The sequence below is a fragment of the Pristiophorus japonicus genome, chromosome 8 (genome assembly GCF_044704955.1).
Source record: "Pristiophorus japonicus isolate sPriJap1 chromosome 8, sPriJap1.hap1, whole genome shotgun sequence".
NCBI lineage: Eukaryota > Metazoa > Chordata > Chondrichthyes > Pristiophoridae > Pristiophorus > Pristiophorus japonicus.
In genome coordinates, this window is record NC_091984.1 from 227420854 (window position 1) to 227435285 (window position 14432).

The 14432-nt window shown below is 51.1% G+C and overlaps 1 pseudogene; it reads left to right on the forward strand.

Moving 5' to 3' along the window:
* Positions 1-13916: 13916 nt before the first annotated feature.
* Positions 13917-14035, forward strand: LOC139269788 (5S ribosomal RNA; annotated as a pseudogene).
* Positions 14036-14432: the final 397 nt, after the last annotated feature.

Here is a 14432-nt window from a genome sequence, read left to right on the forward strand (position 1 = left end):
CAACCAAGGCTGGTTTCCCTTCCCATAAAAACTTTACACAAGCCTCTCGGATAGACTTTTCCACTCACTGAGAAATATTCTCCACCGTCAATAAGTGCCATGGTTTAGATAGCAGGAGAGCTGCCCCCACAATCTCTCTTCCTTGCACTTTCAACCACTTTCTTTCCCATCTTCCCAAAATCTTTTTAATTTTCATTACCTTCGGTTCCTAATTTAGTCGATCCACTTCATCCCTATCCTTCTTGCACCCCATATGCACCCCCAGAACTTCTAAAACCTCCACCACCTTAAAAGGGCTATCCTCCAACCACTCCAACCTACTCCTTCCCACAACCAGGCATTGGGACTTACTATAATTTACTCTGGCTCCTGAAGCTCTACAATACTCCTCCACTACTCCCATAGCTTTCCTCACTGACTCCCCATCTCTCAACGTTAAGGTCATGTCATCTGCATATTGGTGTATCACCGACACCTGCCCGGAGCTGGGAATCACAATCCCGACTATGCCTTGTTTCTTTCGCATCTTGAACCTCATGGTTCTGCTACCAATGTGTACAATAGGGGACAACCTTGTGTCACTGATCTCTGTATTGGAAAATACTTGGATAAAAAACCATTACAGCTAAAAGTGTTTGAATAAAAAACCCTTATCCACTCAATGAAATGGTTCACAAAACCAAATGCTTCCAAAACCATCAATAAAAACTCATGAGAGACTCTATCAAAGGTTTTTCCTTGATCCATCTTCAGAACATAAGCTTCCCTCCCACTAGTCCATCAGACCCTGGGCTTCCCCCCTTCATTCCACTTATTGCTACTTTTATTTCCGCTAATCCTACTTCTTTGTCACACAGGCTTCTCTCATCCTCTTTTAAACCCTCTTCAATAAAAGCACTAACCTTCTCCATCACCAATTTGGAAATGTTTTCTTTTGTATATAACTCTTGAGAAAAGCTACTAGTCGCCTCCATAATCTCCCCACTTTCATTAATGATCTCTTCCCCAACGTTCAACTCTCCAATTAATGATAACCTTTGTCGCAACTTCTATTGCTTTAGAAAACATCGAGTGCATCTTTCTCCCTCCAATGTATCTTTAGCCTTTGCACGGAGAATGGCCCCCTTGCATTTTTCAGCTTGCAATAATTCCCACTCTCCCTTTAAAACCTTCCACTTAGTCTTTGCTCCCTTATCCCCTCCGTCAACTGCTTTACAGATATCTGTAAACCTTCTGTTTATTTTCTCTTCTTGAGGCCGGTTAGCTGTTGCTTGTTCTTTCCCATAACGTACCGAAAAAACTTTTACCTCATATTTGAAATTGTCCCACCAAACTCTTTTTTCTTTCAAGAATAAAGGTTCCTTCCGAGCATTCTTTACTATATTTAAAATCCCTTCTTTAAAAGCAATTTCTTTCAGGTACTGATTGTTTAAAATCCACACCCCTGTTCCTCTGCAACTTTTTGGGCAGCTGTTGCTTTCTCCTGCAGCCTCCGGCTCTTTTTCATCTTCTGTTTGAACTTTCCCTGCAGTTTCAGCCTCTTCCTTACATTAAATTTAGGCCACGGAACTGCCCCTACTCCCTCCTTCTGTCCCTCAATAATCTTTCCCTTCCCACATGATGCCTCCCTACCCACCCCTCCATATCACCTTCCTCCTCTGACTCCTCACTCTAGAGCTCTTCTGTAATCTTCCGTCCCTGTTCCCCGTCAGATACAGAATCTCCCTTAGAGAGTCTTCATGCTAACCTGGTTTCTCCAACGGTACCACTCCCTTTGGCCTCAACTCCACCGCTCAACTTTGCTCCCCGTTTCTTCTCTCTCTGGGACAATGGCGCATCTCCACCCATCTTGCTCCCTTTTGGCATCTTTGTCTCCCCGCTCCCGTCCTGCTGCCCCTTTAAGGCTCCTGCCTGTTGCACCCTCTCCTGGACTTGCCCCCTCCTGCTCCCCAAGATGTACAACTCCCCATCTCCCTTTGGTGCACTTACGCTTAACCCGCACCCGCCTCTGCTCCCCCTACGGATACCTGAAGGCGACCCATATCATGGCTCGACTCTGTCCCTGACCCGTGATGCCCCCCGCTGACTTTGTCCTTTTCCACCGTACTTGGTGTGTTTTCCACCATCTCCATCCTGTTCTCTGCTCCGTAATTTTCTGCCTCTTCTTGCGCTCTTTCCTCACTCCGTTCGGCGGCTGTGTCCTCCGCCTGCTCCGCTCCTCCGGCCACTCCACTCACACCTCCTGCTCCTTCTCCCATCTCCTCGTCACTCAAGAAGGTTCTGCCTCACACTCACAACGGGTGGGGCCTTTGCGGAAACCACACAGCTCTCTGCCTTGCAGTTCCGAGCGATGTGTCCATACTTGCCACAGTTAGAACAATACAGGTCTGGACAGCTTCTTACTAAATGTTCATGTCTAAGACAGTAATAGCAAACCTTCACCTGGTTATTGTTATGTATTTAACCCCTTGTAACCTGTATTATACTACCACCAGAGGGCCCACCTGTTGGAGTCCCAAGGGATACCAGCATTCCTTGGGAACACGGTATATAAGCAGGCCACCCACAAGGTACCTGCACGCTGGAGTCACAATAAAGGAGCTAACGTCACACTTACTCATTATACACAATACTCAGTTTCATCCTTTATTATGAGCATAACAGTTATCATGCAGAACCTGGAAGTACTGCACTCCTTCCATTGTCTCGAATTTCATGCTGTAGGGCAATGACTTCACCCTCTCTGAGAACCGCACCTTTACATAACGAGTTCCATCGGCTACCCGCGTTCCAGGATAGTATCTCCTCTTTATTACTGAGCAAAGTTTAACATCCCACGAATCCAACTTTTTTATCAGCACATCGTCCTCAACATAAACCGGGAGGTTTAAGAATGAGACCACCACCTCTTCGGAATACAGCAAAGATACATCCAAGAATTTATCACCAACCTTCAGGCTCAGTAAAAGTCTTTCCACACCCTCTCGGCCACTGACTGTCACCTCGAACCCAACATTCAGATTTGGTCGGCAGGCAAAGCAACTTCCCTCACCGCAGTCCTCATGTACTGCCTGGATAATATCCCAAGCTCGCATCTCCTTATCCTGGCAGTGAACCACCACCGTGTTTTCTTTTCTAAACCTCCCAGGATCCCGGCCCAAATCTTTGGGCTTTTTATTCTCCTTTCTCAAGACATTCTCTTCCCTGATTAAATTCACACTGGGAGCATTATCCTCTGAGGGGCCCAGCACCCCAGGCCCCTCAGCAGCCATCTGGGTGATGTTTATGGGCTAAAAGGGCTTTAAAATTTGAAAAAAACTTCCCACAAACCCACCACCAACTTTTTACAAACTCACTCCAACTCCTGCCGTAATCAGCAGCACCTGCTCACTCCTAGCCCCTCCCACTTGGAGGGTGCTACCCACGGAATCACAGCCTGACACAGATTTGAGAGGGCACAGAATCACTTTTTCCACTCTTTCTTGCTCTCAGTCAATTTGTCTTTCAGATGGGATGTTCAACCGAGGCCCCGTCTGCTCTCTCACGTGGGCGTAAACGCTCGAAGAAGAGCAGGGGAGTTATCCCTCAATCAATATAACAAAGATAAATGACCTGGTCATTATCACCTTGCTGTTTGTGGGAGCTTGCTGTGCGCAAATTGGCTGCCGCGTTTCCCACATTACAACAGTGACTACACTCCAAAAGTACTTCATTGGCTGTAAAACGCTTTTAGACGTCCGGTGTTCGTGAAATTTCTTTTCTTTCAATCAAAGCTGGTTTGAGCAGGGAGAAAGTGCTGGGCAGAGCTCACAGCGTCTCCCTGTATGGGGAAACTCAAAACGGGGACATATTTACTGCAGCGCCCCCTAGCGGTCAGCCAAGGAGATCACCGGCGGAGCGACAGAAATGGCCACCTCACCCACTCTTGAAATGGCAGAGATGTTTCACCCCACAGCATGCAAAGGATAAAAATGGTGAGAAAATTAAAGGGCATTTCCCTTTCGCTGGGGACTAGGTAGCCTGTTTTATTTAAAACAAAATGCTTTAATTAACTTTTCAATCATCCAAAACAGTGAAGACTCAAAAGTTAATCGCATGAAAAGGGTTATACAAGACAATTACCACTGCAGCAGGTGGTTTGATACATCTTCTGTTGAGCATAAGTCAGGGGTGGGAAGGGATGCAATAGCATCTGTTGAATAAAGAAAGAAAGATTCATAAAGCACCTTTCTCAACCTCAGGATGCTCCAAGGCACTTTACAGCAACAGAAGTACTTTAGAAGTGTAGTCACTGTTGTAATATAGGATATGCGGCAGCCAATTCGCGCACAGCAAGCTCCCACCGACAGCAACGTTATAATGACCAGATATTCTATTTTAGTGATGTTGGTAGAGGGATAAATATTGGCCTCAGGGCCACCGGGGAGAACTCCCCTCTACTCTTCACAATAGTGCCGAGCGATTTTTTTTATGTCCACCTGAGAGGACCGACAGTGAGCGCTCTCTCAGTACTGCCCCTCCGACAGTGAGCGCTCTCTCAGTACTGCCCCTCCGACAGTGAGCGCTCTCTCAGTACTGCCCCTCCGACAGTGAGCGCTCTCTCAGTACTGCCCCTCCGACAGTGAGCGCTCTCTCAGTACTGCCCCTCCGACAGTGCGGCACTCTCTCAGTACTGTCCCGCTGACAGTGAGCGCTCCCTCAGTACTGCCCCTCCGACAGTGAGCGCTCCCTCAGTACTGCCCCTCCGGCAGTGAGCGTTCCCTCAGTACTGCCCCTCCGACAGTGTGGCACTCCCTCAGTACTGCCCCTCCGACAGTGAGCGCTCTCTCAGTACTGCCCCTCCGACAGTGCGGCACTCCCTCAGTACTGCCCCTCCGACAGTGAGCGCTCCCTCAGTACTGCCCCTCCGACAGTGAGTGCTCTCTCAGTACTGCCCCTCCGACAGTGAGCGTTCCCTCAGTACTGCCCCTCCGACAGTGAGTGCTCTCTCAGTACTGCCCCTCCGACAGTACGTCTCCCTCAGTACTGCCCCTCCGACAGTGCGGCACTCCCTCAGTACTGCCCCTCCGACAGTGAGCGCTCCCTCAGTACTGACCCTCCGACAGTGAGCGCTCTCTCAGTACTGCCCCTCCGACAGTGAGCGCTCTCTCAGTACTGACCCTCCGACAGTGAGCGCTCTCCCAGTACTGCCCCTCCGACAGTGAGCGCTCCCTCAGTACTGCCCCTCCGACAGTGAGTGCTCCCTCAGTACTGCCCCTCCGACAGTGAGCGCTCCCTCAGTACTGACCCTCCGACAGTGAGCGCTCCCTCAGTACTGCCCCTCCGACAGTGCGGCACTCCCTCAGTACTGCCCCTCCGACAGTGCGGCGCTCTCTCAGTACTGCCCCTCCGACAGTGAGCGCTCCCTCAGTACTGCCCCTCCGACAGTGAGCGCTCCCTCAGTACTGCCCCTCCGACAGTGAGCACTCCCTCAGTACTGCCCCTCCGACAGTGAGCGTTCCCTCAGTACTGCCCCTCCGACAGTGAGTGCTCTCTCAGTACTGCCCCTCCGACAGTGAGTGCTCTCTCAGTACTGTCCCTCCGACAGTGAGCGCTCCCTCAGTACTGCCCCTCCGACAGTGAGCGCTCTCTCAGTACTGCCCCTCCGACAGTGAGCGCTCTCTCAGTACTGCCCCTCCGACAGTGCGGCACTCCCTCAGTACTGCCCCTCCGACAGTGAGCGTTCCCTCAGTACTGCCCCTTCGACAGTGCGGCGCTCCCTCAGTACTGCCCCTCCGACAGTGAGCGCTCTCTCAGTACTGCCCCTCCGACAGTGCGGCACTCCCTCAGTACTGCCCCTCCGACAGTGAGCGTTCCCTCAGTACTGCCCCTCCGACAGTGAGCGCTCTCTCAGTACTGACCCTCCGACAGTGAGCGCTCCCTCAGTACTGCCCCTCCGACAGTGAGCGCTCTCTCAGTACTGCCCCTCCGACAGTGAGCGCTCCCTCAGTACTGCCCCTCCGACAGTGAGCGCTCCCTCAGTACTGCCCCTCTGACAGTGAGCGTTCCCTCAGTACTGACCCTCCGACAGTGAGCGCTCCCTCAGTACTGCCCCTCCGACAGTGAGCGCTCTCTCAGTACTGCCCCTCCGACAGTGAGCGCTCTCTCAGTACTGACCCTCCGACAGTGAGCGCTCCCTCAGTACTGCCCCTCCGACAGTGAGTGCTCCCTCAGTACTGCCCCTCCGACAGTGAGCGCTCCCTCAGTACTGACCCTCCGACAGTGAGCGCTCCCTCAGTACTGCCCCTCCGACAGTGCGGCACTCCCTCAGTACTGCCCCTCCGACAGTGCGGCGCTCTCTCAGTACTGCCCCTCCGACAGTGAGCGCTCCCTCAGTACTGCCCCTCCGACAGTGAGCGCTCCCTCAGTACTGCCCCTCCGACAGTGAGCACTCCCTCAGTACTGCCCCTCCGACAGTGAGCGTTCCCTCAGTACTGCCCCTCCGACAGTGAGTGCTCTCTCAGTACTGCCCCTCCGACAGTGAGTGCTCTCTCAGTACTGTCCCTCCGACAGTGAGCGCTCCCTCAGTACTGCCCCTCCGACAGTGAGCGCTCTCTCAGTACTGCCCCTCCGACAGTGAGCGCTCTCTCAGTACTGCCCCTCCGACAGTGCGGCACTCCCTCAGTACTGCCCCTCCGACAGTGAGCGTTCCCTCAGTACTGCCCCTTCGACAGTGCGGCGCTCCCTCAGTACTGCCCCTCCGACAGTGAGCGCTCTCTCAGTACTGCCCCTCCGACAGTGCGGCACTCCCTCAGTACTGCCCCTCCGACAGTGAGCGTTCCCTCAGTACTGCCCCTCCGACAGTGAGCGCTCTCTCAGTACTGACCCTCCGACAGTGAGCGCTCCCTCAGTACTGCCCCTCCGACAGTGAGCGCTCTCTCAGTACTGCCCCTCCGACAGTGAGCGCTCCCTCAGTACTGCCCCTCCGACAGTGAGCGCTCCCTCAGTACTGCCCCTCTGACAGTGAGCGTTCCCTCAGTACTGACCCTCCGACAGTGAGCGCTCCCTCAGTACTGCCCCTCCGACAGTGAGCGCTCTCTCAGTACTGCCCCTCCGACAGTGAGCGCTCTCTCAGTACTGACCCTCCGACAGTGAGCGCTCTCTCAGTACTGCCCCTCCGACAGTGAGCACTCTCTCAGTACTGCCCCTCCGACAGTGATCGTTCCCTCAGTACTGCCCCTCCGACAGTGAGCGTTCCCTCAGTACTGCCCCTCCGACAGTGAGCGTTCCCTCAGTACTGCCCCTCTGACAGTGAGTGCTCTCTCAGTACTGCCCCTCTGACAGTGAGCGCTCCCTCAGTACTGCCCCTCCGACAGTGAGCGCTCTCTCAGTACTGCCCCTCCGACAGTGAGCGCTCCCTCAGTACTGCCCCTCCGACAGTGAGCGCTCCCTCAGTACTGACCCTCTGACAGTGAGCGCTCCCTCAGTACTGCCCCTTCGACAGTGAGCGCTCCCTCAGTACTGCCCCTCCGACAGTGAGCGTTCCCTCAGTACTGCCCCTCTGACAGTGCAGCACTCCCTCAGTACTGCCCCTTCGACAGTGAGCGCTCCCTCAGTACTGCCTCTCCGACAGTGCAGCACTCCCTCAGTACTGCCCCTCCGACAGTGAACGCTCCCTCAGTACTGCCCCTCCGACAGTGCAGCACTCTCTCAGTACTGCCCCTCCGACAGTGAGCGTTCCCTCAGTACTGCCCCTCCGACAGTGAGCGTTCCCTCAGTACTGCCCCTCCGACAGTGAACGCTCTCTCAGTACTGCCCCTTCGACAGTGAGCGTTCCCTCAGTACTGCCCCTCCGACAGTGCAGCACTCTCTCAGTACTGCCCCTCCGACAGTGAGCGTTCCCTCAGTACTGCCCCTCCGACAGTGAGCGTTCCCTCAGTACTGCCCCTCCGACAGTGAACGTTCCCTCAGTACTGCCCCTTCGACAGTGAGCGTTCCCTCAGTACTGCCCCCCCGACAGTGAGTGCTCCCTCAGTACTGCCCCTCCGACAGTGAGCGTTCCCTCAGTACTGCCCCTCTGACAGTGATCGTTCCCTCAGTACTGCCCCTCCGACAGTGAACGCTCTCTCAGTACTGCCCCTTCGACAGTGAGCGTTCCCTCAGTACTGCCCCTCCGACAGTGCAGCACTCTCTCAGTACTGCCCCTCCGACAGTGAGCGTTCCCTCAGTACTGCCCCTTCGACAGTGAGCGTTCCCTCAGTACTGCACTGCAGCGTCAGCCTCGATTACAGTCTCACCTCTCTGGGCGAAATATTGGAAACACAGGGCTATGTGGCTATTATTGTATGAATAGTTTTAGTCATTTTTAAAATTTTTAGAGGTGACAATTTTGATTATCATTATAACTAAAAAAAACACATTGAGAAAGTGCAAAGGATATGGCGGGTCAGAGGCGAAGCGATAGAAACACTGATGTGACTGGCATTTTGTCACATCAAAGCTGGAAGTCAACTCACCCCAGGCAATTTACTGAGTGGTAATTCTCCAGCATGTAGTAAGGCGCTCCTTGAATTAAAAGTGGTTCCTTTCAACATGTTGATGCATTGGGAGTTTCATTATATCTGTGGGCAAGGCACAGAGTGCATTCTCGATGTTGTGTTTGGGGGAGCTTGTTCACTGTCGTGTGGTCGCCTGATTGTGCGCTCCATTTTTGCAGGTGGACAGAGAAGATCCCACACCGCTATTTGAAAAAGAGCAGGGAGTTCTCCCAGCGATTAGGCCAACATTCCTTCCCCTTAACTGACACTGCCCAAACAGAACTCTTTTTGGGAGGAAACTAAAACATTAAATCATTAAATCGTGTCCTCTCGATCTGGGGGGCACACCAAACATTTCCAAGGCCCTTTTTTTGGTGTTTTTTTTGTGTTTTTTTTTTGTGTTTTTGTTTTTTTTTAAAGTTTTTTTTGGGCACTAAAATCATATTTTTTTCTCTCCAAGTGCCCCCTATAAAAGGGGAGGGGGACACTAAAAACACCGGCAATTAAAACAAATTAAACTTTAAAACATAAAATCAAATTAAAATTTGGTTGCCGGGGGTGATGATGCACTCCAGTCCCTCCGGTGCCCACCTCTCGCGGAAGGCCACGAGCGCACCGGTGGACACCGCGTGCTCCATCTCCAAGGACACCCTGGCGTGGATGTACGCACGGAAGAGAGGCAGGCAGTCAGGCTGAACGACCCCCTCGACCGCCCGCTGCCTGGACCGGCTGATGGCACCCTTGGCCGTGCCCATTGCCCAAACGGATCAACAGGTCATTCACCTCAGCTGCTGTTTGCGGCTGCCGCGTTTGCCGATGTAACAAGTGACACCACTTCAAAATCAAGTAATTCACTGGCTGCAAAGGGCTTTGAGGCGACACGAGGAACGTAATGCTGCATACGTGACATTTCTTCCATAGAGAGGTTGGGGGGTGGGAGGCCTGGGGCGAGGAGGGTGTGGGAATTTGGGGGTGGGAGGCCTGGGGCAGTGGGGGGGGGAGTGGGAATTGGGGGACGGGAGGCCTGGGGCAGACGGGGGGCTGTGTGGGGATTGGTAGACGGGAGCCTGGAGTGGAGGGGTTGTGCATTGGAAGGTGGGAGGCCTGGGGTGGGGGAGGGTGGTGGAGGGATTTGGGGTGGGAGGCCTGGCGCAAGGGGCGGGGAGATGGGGATTAGTGGGTGGGAGGCTGGGACATGGGGGCGGGGGGGGGGGTGTGTGGAAATTGGGGTTTGGGAGGCCCAGAGCGGAGGGGTTGGGGATTTGGGGGTGGGAGGGCTGGGGTGGAGGGGTTGGGGGTTCAGGGGTGGGAGGCCTAGGGAGGCTGGGGAGTGGAGGCTTAGGATGGGGATGCTGGGGAGTGGGGACCTGGGGGCGAAGGGGGGGGGGGCGGAAGAGAGGTCTGGTTGGAGGGGTGAGGGCGCGGGTGGCCTGGGGAGGTGATCAGAGGCCTCGTGGGGGGGACTCCGATTGTGTGGGCGGGTGGGTGGGCTAGCCAGGGAACCTGGATCCAGGAGGAAGGTATGAAGCCACGCACCTCCTGGATCCAGCAATCCCTGCCTTGCTTTAACTGCCCAGGTTTCACGAATTGTGTGAAGCCCATCCACGGGCAGTTACAAACAGAATGAAGGTTTAAAAAGGAGGCTTCCAGCCTCATTACAATATTTAAATTGATGCCTCGCCCCCTGGGAGCGGGTTGATTGCCCTTCTCCTATCCCGCGCCCCCGTCCCGCCTCCGTTAATACAAGACGTGGGCGGGTTGGAGGCAGGTTGAGGTCAGGAATCCTAATTTTAACAATTTAACTAACCCCATGCTCCAAACCCACCCGTTTCTTTTAGGTTAAATCCCCCCCACCCCCGCTTTGTTTCCCCGTCTTTCAGACAGAAGTTGGGGGAGGAATTTCTTCTCTCAGAGGTATGTGAATCTTTGGAATTCTCTACCCCAGAGAACTTTGAGTATATTTAAGGTGGAGATAGACAGATTTTTGAGCGATAAGGGAATAAGGGGTTATGGAGAGCAGGCGGGGAAGTGGAGTTGAGTCCATGATCAGATCAGCCGTGATCTTATTAAATGGCGGAGCAGGCTCGAGGGATCATATGGCTTATTCCTGTTCCTATTTCTTATGATTCTTATGTAATTTCTCTGTGGTAATTTTCAGGTATAGCAGGAGCCCACTGGGGGAGATCTTGAGCTGTCGAAGCTGTATCCTGTTGATATCGCAGCAGGTAGCTCAACAGGGAATGCTATCCCCCTTTTCCTTTCATTGGACTCAGCGGGGAGTGCATTAAATTTAAGTAAAGCAGGGGCATTATTTATTTGAAGTGCTTCAGGTTCAAGTATGTAAGTATTTTGCTTCCAAAAATACTGCCCTAATGGGAATAATAATGTGCCAGACTGTGAGGGAGATTCAATTGCCAATTATGTTCATGTACACCCCTTGTGAGCCTTTCTATTTTCTACTCTTTAAACTATATCACATTGGGATGTTTTGAGCCCACGTACCTCTATGTAGTCTTAGTTTGGCCAGAGATAGAACGTGGGAGCTGTTTCAAGTTGTTGATCCTATTTTGGCTTTGGAAATGCTTCTTTCTAAAACCTTGCCAATGTTACTCTGTCTTAACCCGCAAACTCCAAATATGCTGCCCTAGGGGGCATAGTTCAGAATAAGGGATCGCCCATTCAAAACAGAAACGAGGAGAAATTTCTTCTCTCAGAGGGTTGTATATCTGTGGAATTCTCTGCCCTACAGAGCTGTGGAGGCTGGGTCATTGAATATATTTAAGGCGGAGTTAGACAGATTTTTGAGCGATAAGGGAGTAAAGGGGTATGGGGAGCAGGGAAGAAAGTGGAGCTGAGTCCATGATCAGATCAGCCATGATCTTATTGAATGGCGAAGCAGGCTCGAGGGGCCAAATGGCCGACTCCTGCTCCTATTTCTTATGTTCTTATGTTCTTATGACCCATCGTTGATTATTTATTAAACACTATATCAGAACGTAGCTCCCCAGTCCAATCTTCAGTCCTATCACAGTGCAAAGGCTCAATGGTATTGGGATCTCCTTCAAACGGACATGGAAAAATCTAGTTTCTTTCAATTCTTCAAAGTCAGTTTCTTCATATTTTGGAAGTCCAACCAACTGCCATCACATCTTCCCTTCTCTGGCTCCACCTTTTAGTTCTCCTTCATCTGTGTTATTCTCGGCCACTCCACCTCCTCTGATCTCAAATACAACTCCCACATCTCGCCCATGGACCAAGCTGCCCCTGAGATGCTCTTTCTTGGCAAACACTTCTATGAGCAACAGCCTGTTTCGAGTTTGCGGATTAAGACAGAGTAGCATTGGCAATGGTAGTATTGATAAAATAGAGACAAGAGAGTGTCCAGTAGAAAGACGCTCTAAATCCATTAAGTCCAAGATTGAAGAACTGAGGAGAGCCTCCATTTCTGGGAAGCCACTTTTAGCACCTCTCTCGTACTAGTAGATAGAAGCTCGAAGCCTGTTGTCTGATCGACATTCCCCGCATCCATCTGTTTCCAATCCTTCTTTCTACTGGACTCTTGTCTCTATTTTATCAATATTACCATTGTCAGTGCTACTCTGTCTTAATCTGCAAACTTCAAACAGGCTGTTGCTCTTAGAGTCACATAACGTTACAGCCCAGAAATGGGCCATTCGACCCATCAAGCCAAGGCCGATATTTGCCTCCACTTGAGCTGCCTAGTCTAATCCCAGTCTCCTGCTCGCTGACCATAACCTATAATACGCAGCTTTTTTTTACAAGTAACCATTAATTACTTTGAAAAGAATTAATGGGCATGGCCTCAGCAATGATTTCTGGTAGACAATTTACAATTCCATTCTCTGAGTAAAGACATTGGACCAGAAATTGCGGTCGGGAGCTTCCTGCGGGCGGCACGCCTCCGAGCAACATTTTTTTAACGAAAGTGCCTGGTGGTCCAGGAGGAACGAACGCTTGCGCTCCGAGGCCTAGATGCGCAGCCCAGCACAGAGGCCTACGCATCCCGGGAGCGGATGGGTATCCTGGGATCATGTGGGCCTGGACCGCCAATGAACATGGAGTATTCTCGTTGATAGTAATGGTGAGTTCCGTTTGTACGGAGCTCCGATTATGATCATGAGAATACCCCCAAAACACAGAAACACAATACATAAATTAAAAAACACTTCATAGATTTAAAATTAATTGAAATTAAATGTTTTAGAAAAATATTTATTTTTAAAATTTAAAAAAATATATTTTAATAGGGTTAGAAATAATCATGGACAGGGCGTTTAATATAAAAATTTGTGATAACATTTAATTTTTCTAGCTTTTAATACTCTTACCCTAGTAAAAGCAGGCCTTACGCCTGCTTGTACCAGGTGGAAGAGTTTTAAGGATATTCGCTGGGCAGGAGTTGGGCAAATAGCCCAAATCTTCACCCACAAAGGTCAGTGCCGGGTGTATGCTCCACACGAGCTTCCTCACGTTCCCTCCTCATCTCACCCTATCAACATATCCTTCTATCCCTTTCTCTATCCTGTGTTATCCAGCTTACCCTTAAATGCATCTGTGCTATTTGCCTCAACTATGCCCTGTGGTAGCGAGTTCCACATTCTCACCACTCTGTAGGAAAGGTTTTTCCTGAATTCTCTATTGGATTTCTTAGTGACTTATCTTAGTAGCTTATATTTATGGCCTCCTATGGTCTCCGCTATAAGTGGAAACATCTTCTCTACGTCAACCCGATCAAACCTTTTCATAATCTTAAAGGCCTCTATTAAACCAACCCCCAACCTTCTCTTTCCTAGAGGAGGGAGCCCAGCTGTATAGTCTTTCCTGATGGTTATAACCTTTGAGTTCTGATATCATTCTAGTAAATAATATTTGCACCTTTTCCAATGCCTATTTTGCAATATGGAGACTAGAACTGTTTATTGTAAAGCCCATGCTTTCGTATGCTTCAGTGAAGATGTTGACGACGGCTTGGAGTTCAGCCTCTGAATGTGCACAGATGCAAGTGTCGTCCGCATACTGTAGTTCGACGACAGAGAATGGGACGGTCTTGGATCTAGCCTGGAAGCCACGATGTCTCCGCAAGATCCTGCAACTTCCCTGAGAGGATGCATGCAGCAACGTCAGTGTTCTCGATCAGGCCAACATCCCCAGCATCGAAGCACTGACCGCATTCGACCAGCTCCATTGGGCGGGCCACATCGTCCGTATGTCCGACACAAGACTCCCAAAGCAAGCGCTCTACCTGGAACTCCTATACGGCAAGCGATTCCCAGGTGGGCAGAGGAAACGTTTCAAGGACACCCTCAAAGCCTCCTTGATAAAGGTGATAAGCAAAGAACCCATGAAGCTGACTCTTACACAGGCAATGCATGCAAGTGTGCCTATGGCCACACTAGTCTGAAAATGCCTGATCTCCTCTGATTTCAGAAGCTAAGCAGTGTCAGGCCTGGTTAGTATTTGGATGGGAGACTGCCTTGGAATACCAGGTGCAGTAGGCTTTAACTGGGGGGCATAGCCTCAAAATATGGGGGGAGCCGAGTTGAGAAGGAATTTATTTTCCCAGAGGGTTGTAAATCTGTGGAATTCTCTGCCCAAGGAAGCAGTTGAGGCTAGCTCATTGAATGTATTCAAGTCACAGATAGATAGATTTTTAATTAATAAGGGAATTAAGGGTTACGGGGAGCGGGCGGGTAAGTGGAGCTGAGTCCACGGCCAGATCAGCCATGATCTTGTTGAATGGCGGAGCAGGCTCGAGGGGCTAGATGCCTACTCCTGTTCCTAATTCTTATGTTCTTATGTTCTTATGTAATGCAGCCAATCACAACTCAAAGGACACTGACTCCCGAAACCCAAAACAAAGCTGCTCTTACTGGAGTGACGGGCAGCCTCTTGCAG